The sequence below is a fragment of the Mustela lutreola genome, chromosome 4 (assembly GCF_030435805.1).
Source record: "Mustela lutreola isolate mMusLut2 chromosome 4, mMusLut2.pri, whole genome shotgun sequence".
In the NCBI taxonomy this organism is placed as follows: domain Eukaryota; kingdom Metazoa; phylum Chordata; class Mammalia; order Carnivora; family Mustelidae; genus Mustela; species Mustela lutreola.
The window spans coordinates 85,037,067-85,059,294 of record NC_081293.1 but is presented as its reverse complement, the minus strand read 5'-3'; the positions used below and the strand labels follow the sequence as shown (position 1 = coordinate 85,059,294).

Sequence of the window (22,228 nt, the reverse complement as noted above, 5' to 3'; positions counted from 1 at the left end):
CCACTGTACTCTCCCTGCCAGGAGAGAGGGGTCCCAGCTAGGATGAAGCCCCCATTGCCACTCTGTTCAACAACTTAACTATAGCATGTCCGTCATTCCATCAGTAGTATTTCTTGAAACTTACAGTATCTCAGAAGCTGCAAATCCAAAGAAAAAGAAGAGTTTGCCCCTGTCCTCATGGAGCTCATTCTCCTTCACAAGGGATGAGCAGACAGCTGAAGTCAGAAAGTACGGTAAGCTCCAGGGAGTGCTGGGGCCAGTCCGTGGCCTGCCTGACACCTCCCACCCCACCCCCATCTCACAACTTCACACACACAGAAGATGTTCATGGTTCCAGACAATCATAAATAAAACAAAACAAAAAATGGACACACACTGGCACATCCCAACGGCAGACACGTTAGTCCGGGAGCCGCAGCAACGACACAAGCTCTTGGGGATTCTTCTCAGTGCTGGGAGTTGAGTGCTTCCCCCCAGGGCTTCAGCACTGTGGCCGCAGCCTTGCACTGAAGTAAGCTAGTCTAGAACAGAACGATGGTCCTCAAGGAAAGGGTTGTATGTGCCTCTCTGCGCCGACCCAAAACCCTAAGGGAGCTTAAGGGAAGGCCAGGGGAGGTCCTGGCTGGCCTTGCTCCCCAGTTGAACGGGGAATGCACCGAGCGTTCTGGCTCTTTCTGGACACAGCTTCCTTCCCCCTCTGCCTCCTCACGGAACTTCCTGCCTAGTTCCATAGGGAGGTGGCCTAGGATGATGGAGAAGCACAGGCTTGGGAGGGTGCCCATCCCCGCATTCCCTGGCTCTGCTCCAAGGCAGGACTCCAGCCCTTCACGTCTCGGCTGCCATTTTGCCTGTGGGGCCAAGGTCTTTCCTCAAATGGGTGCCCAGCTTGGGGGGCAGGGGAATGATTCCCCTGAGGGATGTGGGACAGCCTTTGGTACTAGGGCATTTGGCTCCCCCGTAAAAGCTTAAGCAAGGACTGTTGTCATGAGGCCATAGCCGAGGGCTAGCCCTTGTGTGCTGGGGAGAGTCTTTGTTTGACTAGGATGTTTTCCTCACTGTTGCCGAGGTGCCAGCAGCTCCTACAAGATTCCACTTGATAAGGCAGGGCTGGGAGTGGGGGCGGGAAGGGGAACACAGGGATTCTGGTTGGCAGGTGGCAAGTGGCAACCTGCGGAATATTTTGGCACCCCAGGCCCTCCTGCTGCCATGCGCAAGTGGCTCTCCTCCCAGAGCAGGCTCCGTGGGGCACATCCGGAGTGCACGTGTATGGCCCCAATACAAGCCCTCCCCCTTAGGAGTGGAAGGGGCAGAACTCAGCGTGGTCAGCAGGGCCCCGTCGAACTTCAGAAGCTTCCCTGGGTGCCCCCTAATACGGCCATCCGTCCCGAGACACGCAGCCTCTGGAACCCCAGGGCTTGGAACCGCCCGTGGGGCCAGGTCTGCACCACCCACAGCTTAGCTGGGAAATGCACCTCCAGCAAATGGGAGGGGTGCACGTGTCGGTTGGGGGCCAGGGCATGGGGGCAAATCGGGCTCAGCTTTCCCGCAGACCCACCACCCACATGGTGCCAGGAGTGCGGGTTTGAGTTTTAAGCAGACAGCACTGGGATCTCAGCAGCTGTTGGAGATCGGATGCATTCTGGCCCTTCTCGGAGGCTCATCTGAGATGGGGTGCTGACAGTGATGTGACAGTGTTGTCGCAGGAAGGGAGGAGAGGGACTGTGTCCTGCTGCTGACCTAGTGCCCGGGGAGGAGGCGTGAAGCTGGGCCCCCAAGAGAACCTACTCTCCTGCTGCTCCCACCCAGAACAGGCTTCCCCCAGCTTCTTCACAGAGCAAACTGCAGCATCTTCAAGGTTTCCTCCGTGTTGCCCAGAATCCCCCAGGCAGAGTTTGCAGTGCCTAACTTATAATTTTGGCACAACACTCTACGTCCTGTATTCACGGTGTCTGCCTCTCCCAAGTGTCCCCACCACGGGGGTGTAGGGCCTCCGTGTCGCTCAATGTCATCTCTCCAGGTCCTGTCCCTTCCTTAGCACAGAGACACCCATAAATGCGAATCTACCCTGGGCTCCAGCTCTGCCTCAGAAAACACCAGCAGCCCCAGGAATAAGGATCAGGCAGGTTCATGCCTCCTCCAAGCCTGTCTCAGTGGGGCAAAGGCACTCCCCACTCCCAACCACACTTCACTCCCCACCGGGCAGATTGTGGTTCATCGGCGGAACCCACGGCATGCGGGGAGGGCAGGAGAGTTCTCAGAGGGCACTGACCATGGGCGGACTGAAGATGAACACCCAGCTCAGCGCCAGGCTGAACCCACACCACATTTTTTCCCACCACCAAATGACAACCTCAGACCGTTCCCCAAAAGGAGGGGCATGATAGAGCTCAAATCTGGGTACCTCCTTGTGCAGAGAACGTTTCTGTCATTGAAACTAGAACCAAAAGGAAGCATGTCTCATCCTCATTTCAGCTCTGTGTCCCCCCGATGGCTCTGCCTGACCCCAGAGTCTAAGCTAGGTCCCCTGGCTCTCCTCGGTCAACATTCTCTGGTGTTCCAATGCCATAGCACTCACCAAGGAACCCAGTCATGCCTTAATGGGTAGAAGTATTTGTTTACTATCCAGTGCTCTTCCATACTCATAGAGACGAGGGTAGTGACATATCCAAAGAGGCCAGCTTACCACACAATATATAACAAGCTCTCAATTTATCCGTCCAACAAAGAGTTAAGTGTCTTCTACATGCAGTATACCACTCTAGATCTTACTCAACAGAAATGACAGACGGATCGTTTGTTAAATTAATACAAGACAGGAAACTGGGCTGTGTGACTGTATTAGCTTCCTGTTGCTGCTGTGACAAATTTCTACAAACTTAACGGCCTTAAACAAGATAAATTGATTTATTCGAAGTGAAAAATGCATCTCACTGGAGTAGGATCAAGGATCAAGGGCTGGTTCCTTCTGAAGGCTCCGAAGGAAGAGTCTGCTTCCTCGAATTTTCAGGTGCAGAGGGCTGCCCGCGTTCCTGGCTCTTGTCCCTCCCTCCATTTTCCAAGCCCGCAGTGCAGCAGCTCTAAATCCCTCTAACCTCTCTAACCTCTGCACCTGCAGTCACGTCTCCTTCTCGGATTCTGAGTCCTCCATCTCCCTCTTATAAGGACCCTCGTGATGACATTGGGCTCACTCAGATCATCCAGGATTGTCTCCTTGTTTCAAAATCCTTAACCTAATCCCATCGGCAAAGTCCCTTTTACCATGGAGAGTGACACAACCCCAGGTTCCAGGGCTCAGGACGTGGACATCTCCTGAGGGGCCACGATTCAGCCTGCCATGGCGACCTGTGTAACACATGTTGGGAAATCTTTGAAGGAAGGAGGCTTCCCAACCTCCAGCAGGCTCTCACTCCAAACCTCAAAATGTTTTGGTGAATTGCATATCCCATACTCGGAAGTCACATCTTACTCAAGCTGGAGGTGAGGTTTCCTCATCAGCTCGGCATGTTTGTGACACACACATGTGACATGACTACCCGCATAGGAGCGAGGGGACCCCTCCTATGTGGGATGAGTTGTGTCCCCCAGAAAGAGATGGGGACGGCCTTACTCCACTACCTGTGAACGGGACCCTATTTGGCAAGGGGGTCTTTGTAGATGTAAGCAAGTTAAGATGATGCTGGAGGAGGGTGGGCCCTAAACCCCATGGCTGGGGTCCTTATGAAGACATCTGCACACAGACAGGGACAGAGGGAGGAATGCCACGTGATGATGACGATAGAGATTAGACCAAGGCAGCCACCAGCCAAGGAATGCCAAAGATTTCCAGCCACCCGCAGAAGCTGAACAAGGCAAGGCGGGATTCCCCACTAGAGTTCATGCAAGGAGCGTGGCTCTGTAACACCTTGATTTCAGACTGCTGCGCTCCAGAGCTGTCAGTGGGTACAGTTCCAGTTTTCTAAGCCATGTGCTGTGCCGCCATGACGGAATCTGGAGGCACCCCTTCCCCAGCCCCTGCCCCCGGGGCCCCATAAGCACCCGCTGAGGACCCCGCAAGAACAACAGCAAAGCACTTCGACCTCCCAGGCTCGGCAGCCCTTTCCTTCACTGCCTGTGCACTGGGCGACAGGGAAAGCTCTGCACTTGGGAATGAACCACTGACTGCCCCTCGGCAGACTCAAAGTCACTGCGAGTTCATTTTTTTTTCTTATTTCTTGGAAAGCACCTCTCAGGACCATTTCAAGAAAAACAAATTATGAGTTTTGCTTCGGATCTGTTTAACGTGAATCATCGGTGCTCGTTCCAATAACAAACCAGAGGCCGGTCAGAGCTTTAGGACAAGATGGGAGTGTCTGGAAGTATGCGTGGCTTGCCCAGGGCTCCCGCACCCCCATCATCCCCATGCACCCCTTGGTTCGCTGGCCGCCTTCCCAGGCCTCTGCCCAAATGGACATAGAACTGTATAGTCAGCAAACACAGACTTTTGAGCAGTATTGTTGTAAGGTTTACGGTGTTGGCTAATTTAAGGGGAACACTGTGAACTCATACAGTTCCTTTCACCCCAAAGTCCCACACTGCTTGGTTCCCACCGGTCCTGTGTGCAAAGCCTCTTGCTAGCCCCCCAGGGGCTCCACCAGGTGAGTGGGAACGCTCCATCTAAGAAGGGGGCACTCAAGATGAGACCTAAAGGAAATGAAGGAGCCATGGGATGACTCAGGACATAGTCCTGGAGGCAGGAAGAGTGTGTGCAAAGGTCCTGAGGCTGGTTTCAAGAAACTGAAAGAAGACCAGTATGGCAAGAGTGATGCAGGAGCACAGAGCTAGAGAAGCTGGAGAGGGGGCAGGGGCCAGCTCTCACAGAGCTTTGCTCGATTCTAAGTACAATGGGAAGCTGTTGAAGGGTTTTGATGAAGTGCAGGGAAGGATGATATAATAAATTCTCCTTCTCCTTTTTTCCCTCCTCCTTCTCTTCCTTCTCCTCTTCTTCCTCCTTCTCTTCCTTCTTCTCCTGCTCCTCCTCCTTCTTGCCCCCATCACTTTTGCTGCTGTGTTGACAGTAACTAGAGATGGGCAAGAATGCAGGGAAGGGGGCATCTTAGGAAAGATGGGACAGAGCCTTGCACTTGGCTAGTGGCCGCAGTAAGGAGCAGTGGGCACAATCAGCTGTGGACCGGGGATGGATTGATAACATTTGCTGATGTGCTGGGCAGGGGCAGGACTGGGGGAGACAGTGATAGACCGTGGCTGCCCTTCACCAGGTTTCTGCCCCAGGGCCGAGAGATACATCCAGCTCACCAGCTCATAGGTGACCCTGGGGAAGCTGTCCCGAGATGGCTGTCAGAGTCCCACCAGGCCTCACTGTCACTCATCATGTTAGATAGCCCTGCTGCTCCCTGGAGCTCTCCTCAGTCCTCAATCAATGACATTCACCTCCCATATGGTAGTTTTCCCAGATTTGATGCTTTCCCTTCATACACAATAGGGCCACCTTCCATTTTTTAATTGGCACTAAACATCTTGCCTGGAAGTAGCTCCCTGCCCTAAGCAGGGTTCTACCTCCAAATCCGTGGTGAGCTGGTAAACCAGCTAAATGTTGAGGGAAAAGAAAACCCCGATTTGTAGCATTTACCAGTTTCTGTGGTGCGAATCCTCTCCCCAGAGCCGCATTCACGTTATCACCAGTTAAGTGACGCCCAAGATTCCTGAATCGTTGACCGTTGGTTCTGGCCAGTGGGCCACAGCTGGCCCCGGTACAATCCTGCGCGACTCCTGGTCCAGAACACTCTACCAAGGGACCCCCTCTGCTCCACGGCATGCAGAGTCACCCAGGTCAGAAGCAGAGCCTCCAGGAAATGTGGTGATACACAGAGGCCATGCAGGCCAGGGGATAGACTTAGTGACAAGCATAAGTATAGCACAAAACCACACCTATTACTCCGCCGGCGGTGACGAGAACGGCCTGGTAGAACGTTCCCCATAGGTAAGTTTGGGGGGGCGCATAGAGAGAGTCAGGAAAGCTGGGTGCCAGCGCTGGTTCTTCTCCAATTGGCTCAACGGCTCCAGACAAGTCATATGACCTGGATGAGTCTTGGGCTCCGTGTCTGCAAAATAAGAGGTAGATAATGTCTCTGGACTCCACGTCGCCATTTTCCCTGCAGAATCTGCTTTTGACCCACGCCCCCGAGGCCTGAGAGGCCCGCAGAGATGGCCGAGCACAGACTTTTTGGGGTCAACGGCCATAAGTGTTGAGCTCAGTCTGTCCCTTCCCCCTCAACACTGTACTCTGAGACCCAGGGCAGAGTGAGGGGACAGGAAGGGAGAGCAGACAGACAACTCAGGGAGGGGTAATGAGGTCCGGTGACCGGGTGGGTCTGGGAAATGCCAAGTAAGGACGCCAAGGTGGCTCCCAAGGTTGACTAGACCAGTAGTTTCCTGGGCCGCATGGCAGATGGTATGAGCATCTTTGGGATTTCTCTGGACAGTGGAACTGTTCAGTGACTGTCAGAGGTGATGAGGAGCCCCTAGAATGTCCTCCGGTGCCCCTGCTATGAGATAGACCAACACAGCCCTGTGACCTCGCCCAGAGGGGCATGGCGGCAACCACAGTCTACCGCATGAGCCTAGGAGGCCATGGACGGATCTGTGCTGACAGAATTCGCCCACAGGTCACTGGACCCCCCCTTCACAAGCAACTCCCCATCCCCCATCCCTTCCTCTCCCTCCCCAAGCACACCTTGAGCCTTCCCTCCATAACCTACACACCCAGTATCCTCCTTCTTTCCAACCTGCCTTCTCTCCCTTCAAAATCACAGAAGTGAAAGTCGGCAAAGGAGGTCAGAGGAGGGGACTGGAGGTGTTGGAACACCTAGGGGCAAGGACTGAGCCTTTTCCTTCCTTCTTTGCCCTCAAGTTCGGCTGTGCATCCTTGGAACATTGGCTGTTGACACAAAATATTGAGGCCGCCTTGTTTATGCTCTTGGTGCCTTATTTGGGTGAACGTGCATTTTCAAAATCAAGATGTTCTGGGGCTCTTTTTAATAAAAAAAATATGAAAAATATCCCCCAAACAGAAAGAAGTCGTGAGGGTAACCATATAAAAGCAATTTAAGCCGAAAAAAAATAAATAAATAACAGTCCCACCAAGTTCCAAAGAGAACTTCGGTTTCCAGGGCTGGTTAAAAGAGTGTCGAGCTCCTAGCACTGGGTGGCATGGGACGTTTGCTCTCTGTCCAAATAAGCAAACACTCTCCCTGAACCCAGCATCCGCACCCCACACGCTGTCCTTCCAATTTGTTTCCTGTTTTCGTCCTCCCAGAAATACATCTCACAGCCCTTTTTTACTCTCAGCTCCTCACCTTGAAAAGCACAGATTTGCAAGTGTGAGTAGCTTAGCAGGGAGACAAAGCCAGCAGGCATTCAAGACATTCAGGCGCGAAGAAATGCATCTCATCCGAAAATTTCCACCGCCAGCACTTTTTTTTTTTTTAATTTCCAAGATAAATGCGTTTTTACTTATAAGACTAAGGACCCCATTATTTTTCAAATACTTCGCTGCTGCCAAGGAGCTAAGAAAATTGCTCATGCACCTGGCCAGCTGCTCCAACCGCAGAAATCTTCTGACCTTAATGAAAAGGGTCTAATTTTTCCTCCCCTTTAATGAATGTTGCTTTTCTCCTTCCCGGCAGCATTCAGCGTGTGGGGCAGGCAGGCACAGTGCCCAGGTCGTGCAAAAGGGCAGGAACACCTGATTCTCCAGGATTCTTCCCACTGCCTCCAAACCAGGGCTCCCTGCTTGGGAGGGGTTGGGAAGGGGAGCAGGTAGATGACTCAGCACCTGACTCCAGGGGGCCAAAGAACAAAGACATTCTGATGTGGATTTGAATGTGCGCACAGGCGTGCGTGCATGCATGCGTGTGTGTGTGTGTGTGTGTGTGTGTGTGTGTGTTTAAAGACCAAAGTCTTAGAGAATGCTTGAAGGTGTCATAAAAGCTAATTCAGGTGGAAAACTCCCTGGAAAAGAAATTCATTCCCCTGCCCTACAGATGCCTCCATCCTGTCTTCCAGAACCTGGGAGAGAGAAGCCAGGATTTGGATTGGGGCCTGCAGGCAAAATTTGCAATTTCCCAAAGAATAAATTGCAGCCCCCGGGCTAGAACAGGCAGGTGCTATGAAATCGGGCTGACAGGTCAACTTCAAGGTGATCTGCTTGCCGCGTCTTCTCTCTGTTCAGCTAATCTCCCAGCACACCTTTGGTGCCTGGTAAAGGTAAATCATTATGACTAAGTGTATGAAGCAGGAGGGTCTTTGCACACCTGTAATTACTACCTGACAAGTCTCTGCAGAACCTGGGAGTTTCCCAGAGGGCCAGCGGGGCTGTTTCTGGAGACGTTAAGTCAAGGTGGGTCCCCCAGAGAACATCTGGCTCCAGGAACCAAAATTCAAACCTACAGAACTGGACGTATGTTCTGTTGCACGGCTGGAAAACTCAGAGTCCAAGTTTCCAGGCTCCAGCGCTGTGATAAACCTGGCTGAGATGCTCACCTATATCTGTAATTGTGTCAGAATAAATAATGCATCCTTCTCTTGGAGCAGCACTGCCCCATAGAAATAGTGTAAGCCACATAAGCCATTCTCAATTTTCTAGTACCTATGTTCAAAAAAGGAACCAGCGCCTGGGTGGCTCAGTCCTTTAAGCGTCTGCCTTCAGCTCAGGTCATGATCTCACGGTCCCGGGATCGAGCCCCGCATCACATCGGGCTCCCCGCTTCCTTCTCCTTCTCCCTCTGCCTTCTCCCCACTGCTCATGCTCTGTCTCTCGTCAACCACTTTCTCTGTAAAATAAATAAATAAAATCTTTTTTTTAAAAAAAGGAACAAGACTAATTATAAACGATATAACTCGATTGAAAAAATATAAAATATTAAAATATTTATAATAAATATAAACAATCATTAGTGAGATATTTTACTTTTTTTTTATCCTTTTTTTTTCTCCAAACCCAAGAGCATGTTATATTTCCATTACATCTGAGTTTGGAGTAGCCACAAATCAAGTTCAAACAGCCACAGGGGACACAGGTACCATGCCAGACAATAGTCTGACACTGACATGTCTAACTCATGACATTTTGACTTCCCATGAATGCTGCCTATAGAACGAAATAAATTGTGATACATGGCATTTTATTTGATTTAAAATCCTAGTGCTCTTAATAAAAGAAGAACTTCTCAAAGTTTCTTTTGAGTTCTACCGAACAGGTCTGAAGCCCAGACCCGGTGGACACTTTCTCCCAAGTGCCGGTAACTGCAATCCAGTCGTCCTGACTTAGGCTCATCATTCTGTGCCGCTTGCAATAGAGAAATAAAACCGCCCACATTTAGTGCTGTCTGCCTGGGACTGGGTACAGCCTCCTGACCCCCAAACAGTGGGACAATGTCTCAGCGTGCATATGCAGGTGGGGTGGTGGCCACAGGAGGCTCTATCCCAGAGTCTGCCCTGATAGGAGACGTAGGAGACGCGGGCCCTGGGCCCTGCAACATGACTTCGAAGCTCTGCAAGGAGGGAGGCAGAAAGGAGGAAGGAGCCAGAGCTACACAGCCCGGAAGCACCCTGCAGTCCCGGACATGCAGGACAAGGACGCATGGTTGCAGGGACTGTCTAGAACCACACTGTCCCCCACAACACAGCACAAGGCGCGCATGGGACCGTTTCTAGTAGCTCCATTAAAAAGTAAAAAGATACAGGTAAAATGAATTTTCATAACATTTTATTTAACCCACTTTATCCAAATTATCATCATTTCAACACGTGTCATTTTTTAAGTAAGCCTCGAATTCCCTGGCCTCCCGAGTGAGCACTGACAGCCCAGCTCCCGTCTGGACAGCCCCCCTTCCAGACCCGCAGGGCCCCCGGTGGCTGCCATATATGCCCCGGCAAATAGAGACCTGGGGTTGTGTGTAAGGAATAATCAAGGGAACTTAAATTATCAATAATCAAGGGAACTCAGACCAGCTTCAAGGGAGGGGTAGGGATGAACAGGGAGGCGAAGTCATCCAGCCTCTTGCGCCTGTGAAACTGGCTGGGCGCGGTCACCCGTGCCCGCCGAGGCCCGCAAGCTCGGCTCACAGGTCCCCGAGTCTGTGTCAGTAGCGCGAGGGTGAAACCCGGCACCAGAGAACTTTTGCTAAATTTTGCCAAGTGCCTGGACACCCGATCACAAGGGCGACCCAGAAAACAGCCAGAGCACCTGTGGGGAAGGCTTGGCTCCGAGCCCGCCGCGGAGGTCACCCGAGGTCACGGCCAGGGGCGCGGAGTGCGGGGAGGCAGCCTAATGTGGAAATGTTCGGGTTGGAGCGGCGCAGGCGCGTGGGCAGCCGCGGCCTGGGGACTGGCCAGGCCGGCAGGGCCCGGAGCGCAGCCCCTGGCAGTAACCAGACGCGCGGGGACGCCGGAGCCGCCGCGCCGCGCCTGCCAAGACCCCGCCGCATCTTTCCTAATAAGTCTGGCCGCGCCCTGCTCCGGCTGCGGATCTCCCCTCCGCAAGGGGCGGGCGGGGCGCTGCTGCAGGGGGGAGCGAGCCAGCCCAGCCAGAGCGCGGACAGCGGCTCTCCCTCCCCCGGGCCTCCCCCTCCGCAACAGACCCGCTTAGTGAATGAAGGGGCCGTTTTCTCCAAGGTGGTTCTCCCACCCTCGGGCGCCCGGGGGCGCGATCCGGATGCGGAGCTGGGCTCAGCGGCTTCAGCCCCACTCCTGGGGTAGGGAAGGGGCGGCCCCGGAGCCTCCCTGCTCCCCTTCGGGCTCCTCTCCTCCAGCTCCTGCTTCCCCTGCCCCGGAAGGGCGCCACCCACCCAACTTCAGAAGGAGGTCTCTCTCCCAGCCACTGGGTCTGGAGGGTGGATCTGGCCACTTGGAGCCACGTGGGGGTGGGGGGTGGGGGGGAACATCCGAGCGGCCGTCCCAGCCCCGCACAAGGGAGGGCAGGGTTACAGTCCGTGTTTGGGTCAGCAGTACTTTTGAACTATGGCTCCGGGAAAGAACAGCCTGTACAGCCACTCAGAGTCTCCCAGCAACGAAGAATGTGCGATAGATTAGCCCTCGCTTGCAAAACAATTTGGGGGTGGGGGGGGAAAGTGCAGCCTGGTCTCTTTACAGGGTCCTGGAGCAAGGGTGACGGGATGGAAAGGCATCCTCCCGCCTGGGAAGGCAGAGCATGAGGGTCACCCTGGCCCAGCGCTTTCTGACCTTGGCTGATGAACAGCCCTTGTAACACCCTCACGGTCTGGGTTTCACCAGCTTCTAGGTCCGGTTTTCGTTGAAGGTCAGCTGCCAGGGGACAGGGGCTCTCCCGCCACTGGGACAAGGTTACACAGAATAATTTCCCTGCCCCAGGGCTTGTAGATGATTAACACGATTCTGTTAACCGGGAGTTAACAGTTATTCAAGCACGCTTTGATAATGGGGGCGGAGGGGAGAAAATGACTGTGTTAGCCATTCATGCAGGAGCTGCCAGAAACATTAGGATGGAAAGCACAAAGTCTGGGAGGGGAGCTCACAGCCAGCCCTGGCGGGGAAGGAGAAGCACAAGGAGCCAAGGGAGGCCATAAAGTTTGTGCATACTTAGAGCAGGGTTTTTTGTTTTGTTCTGTTTTTTAAATTCTTTTCCCTGTCCCATTGCTCAGAGGAAACAGAGTAGGGCTTGACAAACTGACCAGGGCGGGTGCATTACAAGTAAGGTGGGTTTTGTTGGCTTTTGTGCTCTAGTCTCGCTGCGCTGAGTCTGTCCCCCCCGGGGGAGTCCTTTCTCAACCCTCTTTGGGAAGTGGGAGGGGAGTCCCAGGGAACTCGTGCTGGAGGAAAGTGAGGGTGTCCAGGAGGGCCCACACGGAAAGGGGCCACCCTGACCAGGGCTCTGATCCCTGACCCAAGTAACCCCACTGGGCCCCAGTGCGGCCTTGCCTGGAGGAGAGGCTGCCCATTCCCTGCCCTCGAGATGCGCAGCTTCTTGCTGCCTGGCTGCTATCCCAGGAACCGTGCGGCCATGAACAGCTTCCCAGCAGGCCTGCCTAGGCCCCGGGAAGACATAGGGGCAAAACTCCTGCTTTGCACAGCCTGCCGGCTTCTGGGCACTGCTGACGGCACTGTGAGTCTGTGCAGGGCCAAGAGGAGCTTGCGAGAGCGCGTGTCCCTCTGCAACCATCATGCAGAATGGAGCCTTCTCTCTGTGCAAAGCTACCACGGAGCGCTTGCAGGGGAGAAAGGCCAGATCCGGCCCTCAAGGGGCCTACAGTCCATTAAGGAGGGAAGAAAATCGATAGTAAGTCTGGAAAAGCAGCACATGCTGCTGAACTGCAGAACAAAGTCATAGAAAGGTGCCCCCCCTTCCTGCTAGGCTGGTCATGGGGCTCAGGTTGGGCATTGAACTGGGCTCTGAGGCTGGACGAGGCTTTGACGGGGGGAAACGAGAGACACAGAGGGATGGCAGGAAATGTTTAAGGAAGAGATCTAACAGGACCAGAGAAGACAGGAGGAGAGGTGGTGTTCTAAACAGAAATTCAGGCCTAATCTGTGAGGAAGCTTGCAGGGCCCCGTACATTTGTTCTGCTCACTGGAAGGTTGGCAAGAGGTGTGGAATGACCACATGGGCGTGGGAGACGGGGGGCAGCGCTGAAAGATGAGAATAAGCCGGTCGGCTGTGAGGCCACCAGGATGGCCCAGGGCCTGAGCGTGGGGCCTGGGAGGCAGAGACATTTGGTGCGAGTGACGGCTGGGAAGTCAGAAGGGAGGATGCGCGCGGGTTCCAAAGATAGCAAATGATGGAGGGTGCCACCTGGGAACTGGGACTAATGTCATTCCAGGGGCTCAGGCTGGGGAGGGGAGCCTGAGGCAGAATGAAGCCTCAACCTTCTGTGTCCGAAAAGATAAAAGATCAAGGAGTAAAGGCCCTGAGACCTTTGGGGAGCCACAGAGACGGGGGAGGCCAGCCAAGGGATCTTGCTCTGGAGATCCTGGTCTCATGGGTGGGGGCTGGGCCATCTGCTGAGAGCATGGCAGATGGGGGCAGGTGGGGGAAACTTCCACAATTCCTGGGAAGGAGTCAGGCCATGAGGGGGGCTGAGGACGGCAACTGTGAACTCATGGGGCCAGTGGGCCAGGTTATCTGGCTCTTTCTAGCATTCCAGGACTCCAGACAGCCCAGAATAAAAACAATTATTTACTCCTTGACACTTAATGAAAGCTGACTGTGGGCCAAGCACTATTCTAGGTGCTGAGGGGAGCTGGCGAGTCAGAGGTCATGTTCCCTGTTCCTCACGAAGCTCGTTGCAGACCCAAGACAATGGAACAGGTGGCTGCTATGCGGCATATTGGGTCTTGGTCCAGCACATCAGTTTCACCTCTGGAGATTTTTAGAATGATGGACTCGTGCCGACTGTCCACCACCACCACCAAAAATATCCCTTAGGATCAGGCACGAGCAAGAGTGGTTTTCAAAGGCCAATTCAAATGCAGCTAGAATCGTGAAAACTTGTAGCATCCTGAGTCCAACTGCCTCAAGTCCAGTTCCCGCCACTTACCAGATATGTGTGTATGTGACTGTTCTCACCTTTGCTTCCTCGTCGGTAGAATGGGGGGATAATAATGGCATCTTCTTCTTAGGGCTGTAGTGACGACTGAATGTGATCATGAGTAAAGCCTTGAGAAACAGCCTAACACAGAGTGAGTGCTTAGGACGTGTGGGCTGTCAGCTAGATGATGGTGCTGGGGTTCTGTGGGGGGTGGCATGGTGCTGTGGGAACCCAGGTGGGAAATCTGCCCCAGATCGGAGGGTCGGGAGAGGTTTTCTGGGGAAGGTGACTTCTGGGCTGCGACACACAGAGAGTATGGGGTTAGCTGAGCCAGAGTGGATGAGATGGGGAAGGGGGTCACATTTCAGGCAGAGGGAACAGCGCGTACAAAGTTCCCAGGCAGCAGAGCCAAAAGCACAGAAGGGACAGGAAGTGGTTTGGTGAGACGGGAGTGCAGGGAGAGGCCAGACCGCAGAGGGAGCGGGAGGAAGACGGAGACCCAGCAACGCGTGATTTTTATCCCGAGGCCACAGGGATAAGGAGGAGAATGCTCAGATCTGTGCGTTAGAATCATCTCTCTTGCTGCAGTTTGGATGTGGAGTTGGAGAGGAGAAGCCTAGAGAGTGAGGTGAGCTCGGGGGAGAGGCCGGCGTGATCCCAATGAGGGAGGCCAGTGGCCTGGACCACAAAGGACCATAGAAGACAGCAGAGAGACAGAAATGGGCGAACTAAGATGTCCCCGGACGGTCAATTGGAGGGAGACTAAGGGAGATGAGCTTGCCAAGCACAATACCCGGTCTTGGGTTTGAATGACCTCCTGGGTAGATGGTGGCACCATCATGGCAAGAAAGGGAACATAGAAAAAGAGCAAGTTTGTTGCGGGCAGGGGGCGGTGCCTGGGTGGCTCAATAGATCGAGTGACTGGTTCTTGCCTTCTGCTCAGGTCCCGCATGATCTCAGAGTCATGAGACTGAGCCCCCTGTCGGGTTCTATGCTCAGCCAGGAGTCTGCTTGAGATTCTCTCTCCCCTCTCCTTCCGCTCCGCCCCCCACTTGCTCTCTCTCAAATAAATAAATAAAGCTTAAAAAAAAAAAAAAGACAAGTTGGGGAGAGAACAGTGAATTCATTTTCAATGTGTTGAGTTTTCGGTGCTCATGAGATGTCCTGGCGGAGCTGTGTGTCCAGCAGGCAGTTGGACATCAGGGTCTAAAGCCCAGGGAATGTGACTGATTGCAGGTATGTCTTGGAGCAATTAGAACCGAGGCTGGGGGAATGGTCAGCAAAGAATCAATGAGACGTGGAAAGGGTCTCCTGTGCTCAAGGAGCGGTCGTAAAATGGACTGAAAATGGCCTAGAGTGGAGGGGGAGGTGGACAGGCCAGAAAGAGTTCCTGGCAAGGGGCAGCAGCAGTGAAAGTCTGTAGTCAGAGAGGGAGTCCTCTGAGTCCAGAATCTTTGAATCGAGGCAGTTCTGAGCACCGGCCAGGGAAGGCCGACTCCAGGAGGCATATCCCAAGAGCACGCAGCAGCGGACATTCAGAGTAACTCATCTACATGTGCAACATAGAGAGATGGCTTCCCTTCTGTGCTCTGTCCCTGGCTCGCTCCATCAATGACAGCCTTCAGTTTTCCATCTGTCAAATGGGATGGTGACCCTTGACCTCTGCTTGCCTCACTTGGACGCTATGACTGTAAATGTTTTCCCAAGGACTTCAGGTTCACATTAAAAGGAACGACCTAAACATGAGTGCTCTCACCGCTGGGTTTCCTTGGACGACTGACTCAAGTGGATAATAATACATGCCCCTACCTACCTCTGTTGAGAGATTAAAAGAGAGAGAATCCCACAAGGCCTTGGTTCTAGAATTCTCTGTTCTATAAAATCTCTTGGAAGACGAGGGCCCAGGGCCAATAGATGGCAAGAGCTATCTCTGGAATTGACTGGCTTTAAAAATCCCTTTCCCTGAATCATCTAGGCTAGAGCATTCAGCACAGAAGAATGAAAATGAGGATGAGTAATACTTGGGACCATGTAGAGGCGGGCGGACTCCACATTCGGGCCCTCCCTCCCTTACTCATTTATTCTATAAAGATTTACAGAGCATTTCTCAGGAGCTCCCTACAAAGTATCCAGCAACCAAGCCCAGGGTTTGGGTCATCCCTGTTTGACTCCCGCCCCTGGGACAGCTGTCCCGGCCTTGGGTCTCCCTCAAAATCAGGTCATTTGGCCGGCAGCCTCACACCTGCTTGCATTTTGCTCTCATTCTCCGTGGTCCATGGGGTAAGGTGGCTGCCAGGTAAAAGAAACTTGTCTTCCAGGGCGTGCGTGTGTGTGTGTGTGTGTGTGTGTGTGTGTGTATGGGAAAGAGAGACAGACAGAAAGACAGAGAGAGAAAGAGAAAGAGACCAATGGAGGGAAATAACAGAGACCTCCAGCATCCTAGGATGGGATTTCCTGGGGCGAGGTGTACAGAGGGCCTGTCCAGGTAAAATTTCTCATGTCCCTAAGGAATATATAAGTTTCTCAAGCATAAGGATCTGAATTCCCTTATCTTGGGGAGGGCTGTTTACACAGGAGGGGTTTATTGAATGGCAGTTGAGTAAATGATTTACTCAGTGAATTCGAAGAGCAGATCATTCACTGTAAGCTCCTGTGAATGGAACCAGAGGCCACAGAGGCTCCCTGTTCCTGCATGATATGGTGGGCTGTGGCTCCTGACCTGAACGACCGAAAGTGGAATGCACAGAAGGAGAGCAGCAGTGAAAATGCTGTCCCTGAAGAGTTTGTCCCTATAAATTAATCCTAAACTTTGAATCATCTAAATGGGCCACCCCTTGCCATGGTCTGTGAAACTGAGCGTTAGAAGAACATAAACAGAAATGACCCTTGGGTCCCGTGCATCTTCTCTTCCCGCTCAACGGCTTAAAGAGGCCCGGGACCACTGGAGCTTTCCAAGCCTTTCCTGTCACCGGCTTCCATGCCCAGTGTGGGAACCCAGGGCAACCTGGGACTCACCTGAGCGTAGCCAACATGGCGGCTCGCCTTTAGGAAGAGCATTTTATGACCAGATCTGCCCAACAATAGAATGGCATGAGTCCCTAAATGGGGAGGGTGGGCCCCGTGTTGGCTAGCAAAGGCTATGGCTGTCACCCACCTGGGGCACTGTAGAATGGGTTCCCACCCTGGGTCACTTACACTGAAGCCTCTTTCATCCTCTGCTTGGGGGTCATGGGACTGCGGGAAGAATGTGATGAGTCACAGACTGACCCCACAAGAAAGAACAATGGGTTGAGAAACACAATGGATTTGGTGTTTGGGACCATCCTAACCAACAGATCCAATATGTGCACGCGTGGGTCATGTGGTCGAGTGTGGAGCAGTTTCGGTGACAGTGGATGGTCATGGCCTCAGTTAGGCAGAAGCCACCAGTGTTCCCATTTGGCACGTCTCCGACCTCACCCTCCTGAGTGCCTTGTCCATTGATTGAAATACACAGTTGGTTCACAATGTGTGTGAAAGGCGCTTGCATAAAAGTGATTTTATGGCTCTGGCTTGGGTTTATAAGCCAAGCAAACAGAAAAATCTCAGGAATAAAAGGGGCAATAAAATAATCACGTAACTCTTTGAACTCACACTAAATACCACCTTTATTTCAAGGCTCTCAAAGTGTTTTGCAAACAAGTTTAGAACTGTCATCGTATCCCCCCTTTTGTCGGGGAAACTGAGTCACGGCACAGTGAGGGTTGGTTGGAGAGCACACAGGGTTTATTTCAAGGAAGAACTCTGGGAGACACCTCTGAGCTGGGCCCATGGGAAGCACCCCATGACCACATCTTTGTTCCAAGCATAAATGTTTAGCTGCTTCCCCACAGGTATAAATTTCACCCGCACAGCCCGACCCAGCGGAACGCCAGTGGATGGCTTGTTGACCCTGGAGTTAACAGCAGTAGAGGTCATGCTTATTGTTCGCCAGACAGCGGCTCCCCTACAGCTCCCCACTGTCCTGTGAGGTGGGTATCCAAGTCCCCGTGGGTGAATGGAATGAGGCTTGAGATGTCACACTTGCAATGGACCCAGAGCCTACCACTTATGGGCCCAGGCACAAGGACTTTCAAGAAAGAGGACCTGGGCCAACATTTTTGTTCCGAGCCAGAAACGTTAATGCATTCCTCCAGTCTTGGAGGAATACTTTAGAATATGGAGAAGGCCAGGACGGATTTGGATAGGTTTCCCTGGGAGTCCAAGGAAACATTTTGGGAGACAAACAGCTAATGAGCGAAACCATGAGGTGAGCCAGACAAGTGTTTCTAAAATTATACATATATAAAGAACTCCAAAAAAGCCCTGAAAGACTGTTAAAATAATGGGAAGAATTCTAAAGCACTGTTTTTTTTTTTGTTGTTGTTGTTTTTTTCTCCTTGGTTTGGGGCTTTTTTACCATTTACCATTTGAAAATTGTTCCACTGAATGTATTTTCATTGTCCAACCGGGGGACGGAATTAGATACCAGTGACACAGGCACCCACTCTGGATTGTGTGGTACTCGGCCACTCCTCTAGGCACACCCATAGCTCCTCATGTTCCCCAAGGGGACTCTAGCTGGCTGTTCACCAGACCCGTCTCCCTCTCTTCTTGGGCTCACTCGCCTCCATTTCCCAGCCTTCCTTGCGGCGGAGTAAAGCCATGTGGCCAATTCCGACCAATGGACTGCAACGTCCAACCAATGCTCTTTAGATGTTCCTGGGCCATTCTCCACTGTCTTTCACTACTATCAGTCTCCTAGATGTGAACACATAGGGGGCCTGATCTCGGAAGCCTAGCATCGAGGATGGATGGTTCCTCCATCGGCCTGGAACCTTAAGGAGTGGGTGGGACAGAACCCTTCCCCGTGTCCTGCTGCTGATTGAACAGTTGATGTGGTGTGTAGAGCCGTCCTAATGAACAGATCCAGCATGTGCAAACTAATCCAATCCACGGGGGAGAAGCTGGTCATTTGGATGACTGAAAACAAACAAACGAACTTGCACAATTTCGACAACAGTTGTAATATGTTATAAAATGTCATAAAATGTTAAAGTAGCTGGAATAACCTGAAATTCATAGAGCAACTTAGAGATAAGAATCCACGCTCTCCAGGCTAAAAATGAAAGGTTCTGTACCATCTCCCCGCGACAGAGCAGAAAGAAACCTGAGGCTCAGAAACAGCCAATTACTTTCCTTCTTTGTTGGTAGTGACCTGTGACAAGACCCAGCTTCTTCAGTCCCCCTCCCGCATTCTGCAGGCTGAAGAGGACAAATTGCCTTTGCCTTGAAGCCACCTCCGTGTGACCGCTGGTCACTACCTGCACTGGGAAGGACTCTGAGGCCAAGTCAGGAAAGGGGACAGCGATCAGGAGGCATCTCGCTGAGCCTGGGAAGAGGGGAGTGGCCACATCCGCTCTTGTGTCAGCCAGCAGCTGCCCTAAACCTGCCCATGGACACATTCCTTATCATTTGGGATCCCTGCATGGTGGCCGCTCAGTCTCCAAGCCCCGCCTCTCACCATCCCAAGATCTGCTGAATTGAAATCTCTGGGTGTGGCCCCTGGAAATATATATTTTTATAATCTTTCCATGGAAGTGTGAGAGAGAGTTAGCTCTAGAAGCCACCTGGTCACAGGCAGGCACCTCCTGGATGTGCAATAACTCAGTAGTAGAGTCCCGGGTGAGTCAGCTGTCTCACCTGTGAATTAGGGGTAACAATAGCACCTTCTTCGTAGGGATAGTAGGAAGACCAAGTGAGATTCTCCATAAAAAAAACAGTGAAATTATTATCTTTATTCTCTTACCTTCTTCTATGAGTCTGTGAGAGGCATTTTGCTCGCTGACCCTGGTATCGGTGAAAACACCATTTCTTCAGATTTCCAGATGCCCGGGACAGCTTCCTCACATCCCCAAGTACCAGGAAGGGCAAAAGCACGGAGAGCTCCGGGGCACATGCTCTGCACTCCCCGCATACCGCTGTGGGCAGCCCTCCTTCACCACACGCAAGCCGCATCAGGAAGGATCCTGGATGGGGAGCAACCTGCTGACAGGAGCCCGGGGGAGACAGGAGGTTGGGCACACATCGATGCTGGTCTAAGTCACCACCACTGGCTAGAGTGCCAGGGGCTATCATGCCGGCGAGGACGCCGGTCATGCTGACGGCAGGGAGATCGGCCACAAGGCACCACCCAGCAACGTTGCGGATGTGGGTTCAGCACTGCTGGAGACGAATGAGCTAGCTCGTCTCAAACACTAGCTCCTAACCTTTTCAGACGTCCCGCATTGTGCCATGCTTTTACCATCTCCGCTGTACCCTGGTCTCCTCAGAGTCTTAGAACCCATCTCTCAATACTGGGAGGAAAGAAAAGAGAAACCGCTCTCATTCTGCAACTTGGTCCCAACCAAATACAAACAAAACCCTTGACTCTGGTATGCTTCAGGAAGGAATTTGCTGGAAGGAAAACTGCTAACTCACAAACAATCCCGAGGTTTCCAGAAATGAGCGGGAGGCCGAGTGCACTCGGGACAACAGTTCTAACCACAGCCAAGGTCAAAGACAGCAGCAATCTGATGGCAGAGCCGCCTCCTCCATCCCACTGGCCCCGCGGCACCACCGCTGACAGACCTGGGACGCAGGCATCTCCACCTGCTACCCGGTAAAGCCCCCTCTTCGTTCGTATCAGTCACTTTCGTCCCCTGCAGCGCTGTAAACTGGCCGAGCTTGGGTCCCATGCCCACAGCCTAGTGCCGGCAATCTAGGAGAGCATGTTGCCGGCCTTTTCTGTTAATCCTGGGAGATGGAAGAGCTTAATCATAAGTGGGTTTAAATGCAGGGCAGATGAAATCCAGGAAATGTATACTACCCCACGGATCCTGGCTGCTTTCAGCTTTTCAGGAAAAGCAGGAAACCAATGTCTTGCTTCTCTCTCCTGATCCCTCTGTGACCCGTATAAGCAGACACTGTGAATCAGTGGGACAGGCCTCTGGGAACAGAAGGACATAGGTGGCTATTGGACACATGTGCTGAGGGCCTTTTCAAAGCAAAGCCTTTGCTGCTGGACAGTGGTATCTCAGGGGCCAGGGGACCTTGGCCAGTTCTAGATGATGGGTTACCAGAAGGCTGTGGCACGGCAGGACCCTGAGAGGTCAGGAGCCCGGACGCGGCCGATCCCAGCACGTTCCGTGGAACCGCTCGCCAGACCAGGAGCCAGGATGTCTGAGCTCTGGCCCTGCCCTGTCTTCGCTCCTGGCAAAGCTTTGAGCAGATCTTTCAACTTTTGTGACTCAGTTTACTCGACTGCCAAATGGAGGTAATCACGTGGAGCTCAAAGGACGTTAGTAATGCTCTAATGAGTGTTTATAAAGCACTTTGTAGGAGTTTATAGTTATTTGAGCTGGGAAAGGAATTACAAATTATTCAGGAGTAAACAGTATTTAGAATCTGGATTTTTACAAGACCCTCGCAACAGGACAGCCTGAGGGTCCATCGGGACAAACTGGTTTCGTTCGAAGCCCTCTCCTCCCTGAGGAGCACGTTCTGGGCTTCGGGAAGCCATCCGTCTGCGTGGCATGCATCTCTCGACAGATGAGCCACCCAACACCTGGTTTCGGAATGGAAGCCAGACGCTCAAGTTTTGGTTTATTTGTTTCCTATTGTTTTGTTGTAGGGATTGAGGGTGAAGAGGTAATGGATAATTCTCCCCAGATACATCCGAATTGCTACACACTTGGTTCACAAAGAAATGTAACTTTCTGTCCCTCCCGAGTTTGGAATAGAAAAGGTAGAGTACTCATGTGCAGGGAGAAAAGAGTCGATTGCGGTGAGTCCCTGAGCCAAATTGTGTGTTTCTGTCTGGTTTTGACTCCCTTGTTTGCACAACTCTGTGAGGATAGATACCACCATTCTGCTGATGGAGACGAAAGCTCAGGGGGGCGAGTGGCCTCAGAGTGAGGGCTCACCAAGCCAGCACGTGGCGGAGTTCACATTCATGCCCACACTCATCGTCCCTTCCTCTCTTTCATGACTGTGGTCACTGCCCACCACTGTCACCTACGTCCCGCCGCTGCATTCCCAAGTGCTGTACAAATCTGCCAGCCTTTTTGGGGTTCCCTTGTGCGACAATCAATGCCTTCAGCCTTGACCAAGCCCCAGAGGCAGGATGTGGAGAAGACGGGGAGAAGCTGAGCACTTGGGCAAAAGTGGGTGCTCTCTGGCTTTTCTCGGGTTTGCTAGAGCAGAAGGGAAAAGAGAGATCCTCGGGACTTTTCGTATTGGGAGAAAAGCCAAACTCGGTTCTTGTTTTGCTGTCTGTTCCAAAGACCAGCCTGATTCGGTAGAACCACGTGCAGCTGTTCTTCTGGTTAACATGAGTCAGGGCTTCCCCCCCACCACCACCCCAACCCACGTGGAGGAGAACGAATATATGGGAAAAATGGGACCTCTCGTCTCAGGAGATAGTGTTCCTGTCCAGACACCATGCTCATATCTATGATTCCAGTTAAGCCTGGAAAAGCAAGAAGAGAGAGAGGGGACACTGACCAGGAGGAGGCAAGTTCAGAGCATTTCCCACAAACCACTCAGCCTGGCCCTGGGGACCCGTTGCGATCTGACAACGAATTTCCACTCCCATCAGAGGGTTTTCCATT

General features: G+C 52.6%; 2 long non-coding RNA genes across 2 annotated transcripts; both read right to left on the bottom strand.

Annotated features, from left to right (window-relative positions):
* Positions 1-2,692: 2,692 nt before the first annotated feature.
* On the bottom strand, positions 2,693-11,685 carry LOC131829064 (uncharacterized). Its single transcript, XR_009352703.1, has 3 exons — positions 10,745-11,685; positions 8,645-8,828; positions 2,693-6,098 (listed from the first exon to the last, which is right to left on the bottom strand). It is a non-coding gene; the product is annotated as an uncharacterized LOC131829064 (long non-coding RNA).
* A 5,496-nt stretch (positions 11,686-17,181) lies between these two features.
* On the bottom strand, positions 17,182-20,918 carry LOC131829063 (uncharacterized). The gene is made up of 2 exons (XR_009352702.1): positions 19,387-20,918; positions 17,182-19,280 (listed from the first exon to the last, which is right to left on the bottom strand). It is a non-coding gene; the product is annotated as an uncharacterized LOC131829063 (long non-coding RNA).
* Positions 20,919-22,228: the final 1,310 nt, after the last annotated feature.